At 38.4% G+C, this 12,643-nt stretch overlaps 1 protein-coding gene across 9 annotated transcripts in view; it reads left to right on the top strand.

Annotated features, from left to right (window-relative positions):
• The window catches only part of pcbp3 (poly(rC) binding protein 3), a 56,203-nt gene that overhangs the window by 14,933 nt on the left and 28,627 nt on the right, over window positions 1-12,643 (top strand). For 6 of the 9 annotated variants that reach the window (XR_009791111.1, XM_061792341.1, XM_061792340.1 and 3 more), the window contains 3 exons: window positions 7,100-7,168; window positions 7,351-7,401; window positions 9,992-10,129. The gene's annotated coding sequence lies outside the window, so the exon portion shown is untranslated. The remainder of the gene's footprint in view (window positions 1-7,099; window positions 7,169-7,350; window positions 7,402-9,991; window positions 10,130-12,643) is intronic. The other 3 variants (XM_061792335.1, XM_061792336.1, XM_061792337.1) reach the window with 2 other exon arrangements.

The raw sequence follows: 12,643 nt of genomic DNA, 5'->3' as shown, positions 1-12,643 counted from the left end.
GTACATCGGGTCACTCCTAAGTATCTTGAGGCACCACTGTATGTTAAAATGATACATCTTGACTGAGAGACTAACATCTTACATATCGGGGCTGAGCTAAATTTAGCCTGGGTTGTTATTGGAATTTATTTTCTTCTTTGCTGCATGTCCATGTTTTTTTTCCCATAATCGTTTCCATAAAACTCACTTAGGGTAATGTTGTAAGATGAATATGACATGGTTGTGTTGGGTCTAAACTATTAATCTTAGCAATTATTAATATATTTTTTGAGGGGGTGGGCCTCCAAGCGTCGCCAATTGCTTTTCACACTTATACTGACATGCAATACACACAAGAGGAATCATGGCCCTGGCGTAGATGCAAGGGGTCACAAAAAGGATATCTATATGTTAAATGAAGGATTATGGAAATATGTCAATACATTATTATGTCATTGCGTGGTTAAACTGGCTTTTGGATGGGCACTTTGGAAGATTATTTTCTGATAAATTGGATGTTCTTTGATAACATTTTTGTTCCATTATCTTGCTTTTTTAATTATTTTTTTTAAGAAACATTTTCTATCGCTAAAAGATGTACAGGTATTATGATCAATACAAAGCCCGGCATTTTCCAGGATTACTTAATAAACAATAGACTGTTGAAATGTTCTAATTCACTCATTCTTACTGCATCTCCATCGCGACACATCTAAGAATCGATTATTACCACTACATTTGATGGAGGTTTTCTGAGAGCTGTAAGAGACCCCTAAACAATTGTTGGTGACATCGGCAAGAACCTCCAGAGGGCAAGAGTGAAGCATTCATAATCTACCATCCGCAGAAGACTTCATTAACAAAAGCACAGAGGCTTCAACAGAAAATACCAACACCTCATTAAATTCTGCCTTGTGAGAGAAACATTAACATTTACCAAATTGACAGAAAGGTTAAACATTAAGAGAAATAAAGGATCTGCTCAGAAAAATAATATTGTAAATTATTTAAAAATAAATTTAAAATGTTGTATTGTGTTATTAAAATGATTGATGCCACAGAAATATTCAATATTGCAATTATAATAAGTTTAAATTGTAAATATACCACAAACTATGATCCCAATATACTAATATCATTCAAGACTCAAGACTATGTCGCCTTCGCAAGCTATAAAAATAGCGATCGTCAAGCAATAACAAGACCACTCTCATTTATTCGCTTGAACTTTTTAACAACCACTCAGCAGAGCAAAGAAATGCTCATACAGCAAAGCCCGTGTCATCGAGCATTGTTTTGAGTTGTTCTTTGTTCTTTGCTAATATGAAAACTTGAGTTGAAATGCATGGTGAGGAAGCGACACGAACGTCAGTGCATGCGCACAGAGCACAACATTTCCTTGACAAACCTAAGGAAATACAGATAACATTTCATGTTTTGAGAATGGATACCAGCAAATCCATGGTGAGTATTATACATAGGTAGATGGGAATTCCAGATTTTGGGGGTGCGTATTATACTCAAGATTTATGGTTCTGGTACCGCTTTTTTTTTTTATTAGCCAGAGCTTTGGCGCCATCTTGCAGAATCAAGGGGCATTACAAAAAGAATCCCAATATTCAGAGAACCGTGAATAACTGAGGATAGGTTGCATAGGGGGAAAAAACGTGAGTAGGCGGAGGTTCAATGTACTGCAGTTTGAACATGGTCCGGATTATGCCTTGATCATCTTTTACTGAGTTTTGAGATAACTGAAAGCAAAAAAAAAAAAAAAAAAAAATCATTCAAAGGCAGCAGTGGAGAAAGCTGATGCACATTAAATGCACCATGACTAATGCCTCGTCATCAACAACAAGGCCCAGTCATCTTCCGCACATTCAATCTCTTCACTCTGAATGACTTCAAAGCAAAGTCTTAGGCCACAACCCAGACTTGAGCGATGGTCTCTCTGCTGCACCCAGGGTTATGATTCGAGCGAGGCGGTGTTTGCCCGGCTTGATGACTCAAGTTAAGCTCCTGATAGCAGCCTTTGTGTGTATAAAATGACCGCTGAACTACTGAGAGTGTTTGTAGACATAAGCATTTCTTCTGCCTGTTTGCTTGCTTGCTCTGAGCATTTAGTTTGCATGCATTTGCGTGACAATGTATTGGTGTTTGCATGCTTAGGGTCTTGTGTAATATTCTTCACAGAGGACTGCATATTTATCTTTTTGCTAAACAGCATGTTTATCTTTTTTTTAACCGTGATTTATGTTGTTGTGCAGCTGGAAAAGAGGTGAAAACAAATCCGTTCCCTGCTAATCTCTCCATGTGCGTTGAGTGACTTCCCTGGTAGTGTTGAATATTTATCAATCTAATGAAGAGAGAAAAATAAGACAAAGCAAACAGCATGGGTCCTCACATTTCCTTTTTCATGGCCAATCCTCGAATTGATCATCAAACGTTGACGCCATTAAATGGTGGGAGGCAAGAAAGCTGCATAGTTCAAAGTTGTCCAGGCGTTTGGGATACCTGCTTCTGTCTATGGGTGAAATCAAGCAATTTTCTAAAATAAATAGAGCAAAATGGGGCAAGTTGAGACCCACAAATATGCTATTGTTTGCAAAAATAATAATAAATACACGAGTTAAAGGCCATGTGAAGACATTCACATTATAACATGAGACCTCTATTGTTAACAAGTTTTAAGTATCAAAGGGATAATGTAAATCTGAATAAATGGCAGTCATCATTTTAACTAGTGCAATGAAAAAAAAAAAAAAAAAACAGCTATTTTTAAAGTTAGCGCCAATGCACGTTAGCAAGCTGAATCCCAAATATTGCCTTCGATATGGTTAGAAGTTGCTGCGAAGTCCGGCATGTCAGCCGCCATATTGGTTTTGAGGAAAAACTTGGCGTTTCAGCTCATAGCCAGTGAGCAGTATAGCTTTAGTTTTTGTAAATTTCAGCAAAACTACAAAGTTCCTTAGGGGACATGAAAAAAATAAAGTTGGCAAAAAGAAGTTAGGTGAGATCTCACAAAACTTTTATTCATATTAAGAATTCACTTTCAGGTCAGATTGGCACACTTTTTTAAGCTATCTTAACTATATTGCAGTTGCAAACCCTTGTGAGCTCTTCTCCTCACTCTTAGAACACCCTGACCCACAGCGCAGGATGTTTTACAGACATATGATAATACGGCCTTTGCTGACCTTTAAGTGAAAATGTAATTCGGCCTGATTATTAGTTTGTGTGTCTCATGTTTAATTATCAATTATTTCTTACACCCCTACTCTGATTTGGGTTTAGCCTTTACAGAATACATTTACAGTTAGCGTTGGAATCAATGTTAAAATCAGAGAGCTGTCTACGGATAGAAAAGCTGAGAAAATATGGAAAATCAATCAGAACCGTTGCACAAACATTGGCCAGGAGAGCTGCCTTGCGATTGACTGGCAACCAGTCGAGGGTGCATGCCACCGTTTGGCCAAAAGTCAGCTGGCTCCAGTTTCCTGCGACCACGCGGTGTACGTAGAAAAAGGACGTATGGGTTATGTTCATCTGCGTGTTTGATTTCTGTGTGTGAATGACAGGGGCAGGTCCTTCAGAAACCCAAAGCTGAGGTGATAATACTGTCAGGATATTTAATGAGGATAAGAGCTCCGCTACGGAGAATGAGCATTAGCCTTTTACATCATTAAATATTAAAACTGTCAGGGGAGCGCAGCGGGGGCCCTTTTCTTTGACTTTCACACTGTGTGATAATAGAGTTTTTACCCAGAGGGACCTCGACACGCAAACCACTCCTTTGCTGCAGTGCGAAAGCTCAGGGAAAATCAGATGGCTGTGTCTGAGGATTATCTTAATGTGTGTGTCAGGGGGTCCAAAGATTATTCACATTATTTCCGTCCTGTCTTCTACATTTGGAGGAATAGGTCACAGAGGACTATACAACTTGTAACTATACTTAAACAGGAGAGGTACTTACCGTAAGTACTTACTACTTAACCCTGTTATGTTGCAGGTCAGATTGACCCATTTAAAAAAATGATTTTAAAAAAACAATACTGAAAAATGTTTTTTTTAGGTAGGTAGCTTTTTATTTTTCTGCTTGGCTTAACAAGTGAAATCAACATATACAATAAAAGTAATATCAACATGGCACTAGTTAGACAGGTAATTGAGGGGATTTCTAAACCAGTAGCCTACATCAGTATTTTATCATTCCAAGCAGTACATTTCCAAACCTTCATTTGGTTTGGAAATGTACTGCTTGGAATGGACTGCTAAAATAATTCCGTTGTACAAAACTGGGAGCAAATTCTATTACAACCCCAATTCCAATGAAGTTGGGACGTTGTGTTAAACATAAATAAAAACAGAATACAATGTTTTGCAAATCATGTTCAACCTGTATTAATTGAATACACTCCAAAGACAATGCATTTAATGTTCAAACTGATAAACGTTATTGTTTTTAGCAAATAATCATTAACTAATTTTATGGCTGCAACACGTTCCAAAAAAGCTGGGACAGGTGGCAAAAAAGACTGAGAAAGTTGAGGAATGCTCATCAAACACCTCTATGGAACATCCCACAGGTGAACAGGATAATCGGGAACAGGTGGGTGGCATGATTGGGCATAAAAGGAGCTTCCCTGAATTGCTCAGTCATTCACAAGCAAAGATGAGGTGAGGTTCACCTCTTTGTGAACAAGTGCGTGTGAAAATAGTTTAAGGGCAATGTTCCTCAACGTATAATTGCAAGGAATTTAGGGATTTCATCATCTACGGTCCATAATATCATCAAAAGTTTCAGAGAATCTGGAGAAATCACTGCATGTAAGCGGCAAGGCCGAAAACCAACATTGAATGCCCGTGACCTTCGATCCCTCAGGCGGCACTGCATCAAAAACCGACATCAATGTGTAAAGGATATCACCACATGGGCTCAGGAACACTTCAGAAAACCAATGTCAGTAAATACAGTTCGGCGCTACATCCGTAAGTGCAACTTAAAACTCTACTACGCTAAGCAAAAGCCATTTATCAACAACACTCAGAAACGCCACCGGCTTCTCTGGGCCCGAGCTCATCTAAGATGGACTGATGAAAAGTGGAAAAGTGTTCTGTGGTCCGACGAGTCCACATTTAAAATTGTTTTTGGAAATTGTGGACGTCGTGTTCTCCGGGCTAAAGAGGAAAAGAACCATCTGGACTGTTAAGGACGGAAAGTTCAAAAGCCAGCATCTGTGATGGTATGGGGCTGTGTTAGTGCCAATGGCATGGGTAACTTACACATCTGTGAAGGCACCATTAATGCTGAAAGGTACATACAGGTTTTGGAGAAACATATGCTGCCATCCAAGCAACGTCTTTTTCATGGACGCAGCTGCTTATTCCAGCAAGACAATGCCAAACCACATTCTGCACGTGTTACAACAGCGTGGCTTCGTAGTAAAAAAGTGTGGGTACTAGACTGGCCTGCCTGCAGTCCAGACCTGTCTCCCATTGAAAATGTGTGGCGCATTATGAAGCGTAAAATACAACAACGGAGACCCCGGACTGTTGAACAGCTGAAGCTGTACATCAAGCAAAAATGGGAAAGAATTCCACCTACAAAGCTTCAACAATTAGTGTCCTGAGTACCCAAACGTTTATTGAATGTTGTTAAAAGAAAAGGTGATGTAACACAGTGGTAAACATGACCCTGTCCAAGCTTTTTTGGAACGTGTTGCAGCCATAAAATTCTAAGTTAATGATTATTTGCTAAAAACAATAACGTTTATCAGTTTGAACATCAAATATCTTCTCTTGTAGTGTATTCAATTAAATATAGGTTGAACATAATTTGAAAATCATTGTATTCTGTTTTTATTTATGTTTAACAGAACGTCCCAACTTCATTTGAATTGCTGTTGTATGTATATACTGTAAGTTTAAAATTGATTCAATATTTTTTGGGCGGTATATATTTATTGTATCTATGTTGTATGTATTTGTAACTTCACCACACCTCTTGATGGATAATGTAGCTTTGATAATGGTGATGAAGTAGGATCTGAATAAATCTAACATCTTCCTCTTCCTTTTCGGACTAGCAGTTCATGGTGTGGGGGATATTTATACTGTACTGTGTTATTTTTCATTTTGTTTTGTACTGCATGTTTGAAATAAACCTCAATCAATCAATCAAAGTGGTTAATTTCACATATTTTACATTAAACCAGTTTGGCTTCCATCTTTTTTATTTAAAAAAAGGTAAATTATCCTCCTGAAACAATAAACCATGAGTGGTAATGTCGTATGATTGAAATGGTTAGTAATTTACTTGATAAAGAGATATTACAATACTACTACAATATTTGGAGGATATTTTGTGACACTTTTGGATAATCAAACAAAATCACCCAAGAAAATTTTTGCTGTGCCCCAAAAATAAATGCAACAGGAGAGCTAATGTCGCTAAATGGATTTGTTTTTGTTGCATATTTAATTAGTTTCCCTAATTTAATGGGGACATACACTGAAGATGATGATGTTGCATGTTGCACGGATAGGTGTTCTTGGGGGTTATTTTGACCTGAGGCTCTTTTTATCCGTATAAAATACATATATAAGAAAGATATTTAGAGCTATTTGGGTGATCTACAAACAAAGTGAAACTGACACATACACAAGTATACAATTCCTTTTAATAATCATTTTCTGGAGATCAGTAGCTCAGGTCAACTTAACCCCAAGGATATAAAAAATGTTAATTAATTTGAAGTTAACAGGTATGAGAATGATTCAGTCATATTATTCTCTTTGTTGTCACTTATATGAAAAAAAATCACATTTCATTATGCTTGTGTGTAGCCTATTATGTATTATTGTCACGTTGTATATTTTTCTCAATCTGACACATTATATGATGTTCAGAGGTACATTATTAGTATACGTTGATGTGGGGGGAAAAACAGTGGTGCATTTCTGGTAACGTACCAACAGAGAGCAGCAACGTCCTCCTGGAAAAAAATAGGCATTCGGTTTGAGAGGAATGTGCAGCCAGACAGTATCTACAGTAGTGTACTTCAAAGTGGGCGGTAGATGGCGCTCCATAATTTCAACCAAAATGCTCTGCTTTCATTGACAGAATCTCCTCTCCTCATTGTCCCCCGCCCCCATGGGCCGTGTCGTCTGCAGAACAGCTCAACTTCCCAAAGTAAGAAATAACAATGACACAGTAACAGATTACAGTAACACTAATGACTTCTTACTGTAGAGGATAGGATCAATTATTCATTCATTCATTCATTCATCTTCCATTCCGCTTATCCTCACTTGGGTTGCGGGTAGGATCAATTAATTCTACATTTATTTTCTTATGTTTCTCCCGTCTCTCAGATACACTGACTCTTGTTCCATTTTGAACCTGACTGAAGAAAGCATACCAAAGTAAGTTGTAGTGAACAGGGTTGACACCAAGAATTTGAAATCAACAACAACAACAACAAAAAAGATCACTTTGATATCACACTCACAAGATTCAAACCCTTCAACTATGAGGCAGACATGCTGACCACTTGAACACAGTGCTGTCTTTTTTTTAACTTATTCACTGCCATTGCTTTTGAAGTCCAATATCCATGTAAATTGGGAGGGCTGGCAGTGATTTAAAATATATTTTTCTATACTGTGAAAAGGGTTACAAGTGAGATGGGACCAATCCCCATTTACCTTTGGGGAGAACGTACAAATGACACACTGAAGGGCCTCAGGTGAGGACTACTAACCACAACTCAACCCTGCTACCTTTTTATATATACTCTATATTGTATTTTATACCACGGTTAGACTGGTTAGAGCGTCTGCCTCACAGTTCAATCCCTGGCCCCGCCTGTGTGGCCGTTTGCATGTTCTCCCCGTGCCTGCATGGGTTTTCTCCGGGCACTCCGGTTTCTCCCACATCCCGAAAAAACATGCGTAGTAGGTTGATTGAAGACTCTAAAATTGCCCCTAGGTGTGAATGTGAGTATGAATGGTTGTTTGTTTATGTGTGCCCTGCGATTGGCTGGCAACCAGTTCAGGGTGTACCCCGCCTCCTGCCCGATGATAGCTGGGATAGGCTCCAGCACTCCCGTGACCCTTGTGTGGATAAGCGGCTCAGATAATGGATGGATGGATGTATTTTATACAAATTATTATACTGTTCAACAACACATTTATTGTCTAAATGTTTTTTTTTTTGCTTATTTAGGAGAATTTTGAGGTGCGGAATCCAAATATAACATTGGTTTTGGTCAATCCGGTCAACATTTATAACTACGGCCACATGTTTTTGTTTACATGTACAGGTATTTTTCCCTTTCGAGGTTCAAATACACTGAGGTTCACTGAGCTGAACAAGAGAAACAGATGTCGTTTTCAGATTCAGCGACGCTAACTTGTTCTGAATCAGTTGAAAGAACATGGACAACTTACATTTTTTTCTTGTAACCCAGTGTTAGCAACAAGGCAGCTCTCCATGTTGAAAAAAGTAAAGTTTGCGCACAGAGATGTAACGAGAGACCCGACAATTTCAGTGAGTTAAATCTCTGCACGTCAACATTACCCCTTGTGCCGTAATCGTAGTGTTGACTACGATGTAATCGACAAGCCGCATATCACAACTCACCCTAATGCTGCTCTCACCAGTGCACATATTTAAATGCAAATGAGGCCCTCTAGTTGTCTGGATTGATAGTAAGTAACCTAACCACTTGTATTGTACACTAAATTACAGTACTGTATATGTTTACCATGGTACAACAATTAATTTAATGACCTTATGTCCAGATTCATATATCATTATGTCAGTATACACTTACCAGCCACAGTGTTAGCTACAATGAGCAACCTAATGAGCTCAAGTGTACAGACATGCACGCACACACCAAAAGAGTGAATAAGAAGTCATGATGCATAAAATTAACCATGGAGAACCATGGATGATTTCACATTTGGATTGGTTAAGTCAACTCCGTGGACTTATACCCTGTAGAGGTCAAAGGTTCGAAACTTGGCTCAGGCCTTCTGGTGTGGAACTGCATGTTCTCCCACTGTGTAAAACAGGATAAAAACAGGCTAATCAAAGACTCTAACTTACCCATAGGTTTGAATGTAAATATGGATTGTTGTTTGTTTCTATATGCCCTGTAGTGATGTTCGATACCACCGATTTCCTTTCCGAACCGATTCTGAGTAAAATTCAAGCTGGTATCGGCGATACCGACAGATACTTTGTACGAGGTGTTTCACAAGGTTTGTTGTATTGCCACAGCGCCTTACAAACGTCACAAAGCGCGTCTCGGTTGTTTGTGGAGCTGAAATAATGCCACCCATGACTTCATTTACCCTCTGCCATCGTCTACTGAGTGACTGACTTAGTGAACAACTACTGCACATATGCATCATGCATTTACCCTCGCGGAAGAAAAAGTAGTTGCCACCAATCGCGCATCATTTACCTGTAGACAATATCGCAATCATTTCTGTTAATGACATGCATTACCACAAATGATTAAAGTATCAAAAGTATCAATATTTTTTATTTTATTGCATTTAAAGTGTTGGTATCGGATGGTATCGATAGTTCAGTATGAGTATTATGGTGTAGAAAATGTATTCATATTTGTCTAAATTGGTGGTAACCAATTGGTCTGACTATACCACTTGAAAAGGTTTCGAGACAATGTGAAAAATAAAAAAAAAGTTATGGCTGTCTAAAAGGTGAATGTTCCTGAGGTGATGCTGAGCTTAAGGTTGTATATCTCACTGTGGTCAAGAGGCCGGGACAAAATCCATGTGGCGGTTGACTGTAATCCAAAAAACCTGCTGATGAACAGGAGTGATTTGAAATTGTTGTTTTGCTCACAAATTACTTTTGATGTTGCAGATAATGAATACGCAACAATGAAAGTCGAGCAAAGCAAAATGTTTAGAATTGGATGCAACAAGCTACTGGTATACTCATTCATATTGATGACTGTGTGTTTCAATCTTACAGACGTCAGCATGGGCTTCTGATCAACTTGAACAAAGGAAGTCTAACAGCTGACGGACTGAGCTGTGTTCAAGTGTGATCTCTCTGCCTCAACTCTGCTGTCCTTTATGACCTCGGAAAACATCACCCACAGACATTTTAGTGAGTCATGCCAGTGGTTTGATATCCTTTGCTTTGAATTGATACATGTCGCTTGAGTTTCACTCTTTGTAATGTTAAACCTTGTTTTGAAAGCTAGTCAATTAAAAAATCCCTGAGGTTTTCATACATCTCTCACCGCAGCTTCATTCTCCCTTTTAGAGAGTTAAAATAGATGCTCTATACAGTTATGATATTTGGTTTAAGTTTGGGAATTGACTCGACCAATCTAGAACATTCCAATTCTTGCCCCATATTTTTTCTCACTCTCCCTTGTGGCAGGTAAAATGCAAGCTCTATAGGGTTTCAGTCTGGGAGCTTAAGTTGATTAGTCTAAAACCACCCACATCTTGCATCTGATAAACTCTTTTGTTTTTTTGGCAGTATGTTTGGGAGATGAAAGATCTTCCAGTTTGGTTCTAACTTTCTTTAAATTGGCAGAAATGTTTGTGTACAGATTTCTGTGTTGAATTTGCTAATGCTTTCATGTGTTACATATATGAAGAGTAATATTTCCATCTCGGAAGAAACCATGCAAGCCCAAGTCATAGTTTTAACTGAAATGAAAGTAGGGAATTAAAAAAATAATTTAAATAACTAATTTATGGAGATTATACTTATCCTGGCTTTCCTTTCTGCTTACAACACTGAGGAAGTTTTTGAAAATCTTCACCCTGGCCAAGGTTACCTCACAGAATACGTTTTCACGGACTCAGAGTGCAGTTTCAAACAAACAGGCAAACACAAGAATAGTTTTTTGGGGCACTGAATTGTATGTTTTTATAACTCAATTTAAATAACTAAATACCCCTATATTTAGTTACTGTGTTTGTGTTATTGTGTTATCGGCATGGTGGTTAGCACATCCGCCTCATAGTTCCGAGATTGGGGGTTCGAATCTAGTTTCTGGCTTTATGTGGAGTTTACGCATTCTTCAGGTCTTTCTCCCACATTCCAAATACATGCATATTCAGTTCATTGAAGGCTCTACCCTGCCACTTGTCCGAAGTTAGCTGGGACAGGCTCCAGCTCATCTGCAACCCTAATGAGGATAAGCAGGCTAGAATATGGATTGATGGATGAATATGGGAATGTGACAGCTTTTAAACAGGAGGTTAGGCCCAGAGTGAAACAATCGCATGGTCAGGCGGCTGAAAGTTGGCCTTCTTCACAATAAACCTGCTTAATATTGGACATTATTGAGTATAACTATAGCTTTTGGCTCGTCACTGCAAATGCTGTATTTTCAATAGGCCCATTAAGTTTAATTAGAAAAAGAACTGTTGCCATATTTACTTTACAAGCTACATTTGGAAAAGCACTGCCACAGTCAAAAGAAGGACTACAAACCAGATGTATTATAAATTCACAGAGAACAATCATAGACCGAATATAAAGTGCCCTGCTTGCATTAAAGACTATACTATGCTGACTCAATGAAATGATCATTTTCACCATAAGTGAGGTATCTGTCAAACTGCTAAATGTTTTTTTTGGACTTTTTCTATGATGGATATTGCCAGTCAGAATTAGCTCATAGTGTTTCATGGTGAACATGGTGGTAAATCTTCCAAGAATGATGAAGAGATGGTGACTTTCAATGTGAATGGAGGTAAAGCGGTTTGCAGTAAATGTATACTGTGCTGGGGAGCGCCACACAAAACTGTCGTTATGATTAGTGCGTGTGCCGCACTGTACATTATCAATAAATAGAAATTGCTGATAATCAGCCTCTCTCCGTGAGAGCTGTTATTCCTGAGAGTGCTACCTGTGAGCACCATTTATCATGCGATATGAGGTTTATTGTTGAAACAAGCTCCCCACTGATTCAAAGGCCATCACAAATTATAGAACCTTCTTGAAAGAAATTGATCTTAAGAAGCCAAGTCTGTCAGCATTGACTTCTTTTCATAATATTTTTCACTGCACACCATATGAGTGGGCACGGTTGATGAGTGGTTAGCGCCTCCACCTCACAGTTCTCAGTTTAGAAAACAAAAACTTGTGAGTGTTTATGCTGTTAAATTATTTTTTAAAGTATATCCATTGGGGCAAATATATGACAGCACAGTGTAGATTTTCTCCGGGTTAGGGTTATGACTGAAAATTGAAATTAGCAACAAAGCTGTGTGGCACAGAGCATCTTTTTTGTCCTGTATGTCATTTACAAATAAACAAATACAAAGTTGCAGAAGTTGTCAAAGAGAATCTCATTTTCTCAAAATAATTTTTTCCAGCCCCTGTGCATGAAATGTTTCAATTGTTGACGAGAATGCGCAAGTGACCTAATTTTGTCTCAAGGATTTTTTTTTTGGCCCTGTGCATCTAATGTTTCAATTTGTTTATTCTTGGATATGACAGGTTTAGAGCTTGCTTTTCGAACAATGGCCGCATGCTCATTAGAACAGTCCGGAGCTTAGATGCTTAGAAAGCATAGCAATCAGCTTGTAGTGTTGGAGAGATCATTAATGCAATGCAACAATGTTTTGTCTCATAAATTCCAATTGTTAGTCTCAC

This window comes from Phyllopteryx taeniolatus, chromosome 12 (genome assembly GCF_024500385.1).
Source record: "Phyllopteryx taeniolatus isolate TA_2022b chromosome 12, UOR_Ptae_1.2, whole genome shotgun sequence".
Classification (NCBI taxonomy): domain Eukaryota; kingdom Metazoa; phylum Chordata; class Actinopteri; order Syngnathiformes; family Syngnathidae; genus Phyllopteryx; species Phyllopteryx taeniolatus.
Note: the sequence above shows the minus strand (reverse complement) of the source record. Positions and strands in the feature narration are given on the sequence as shown.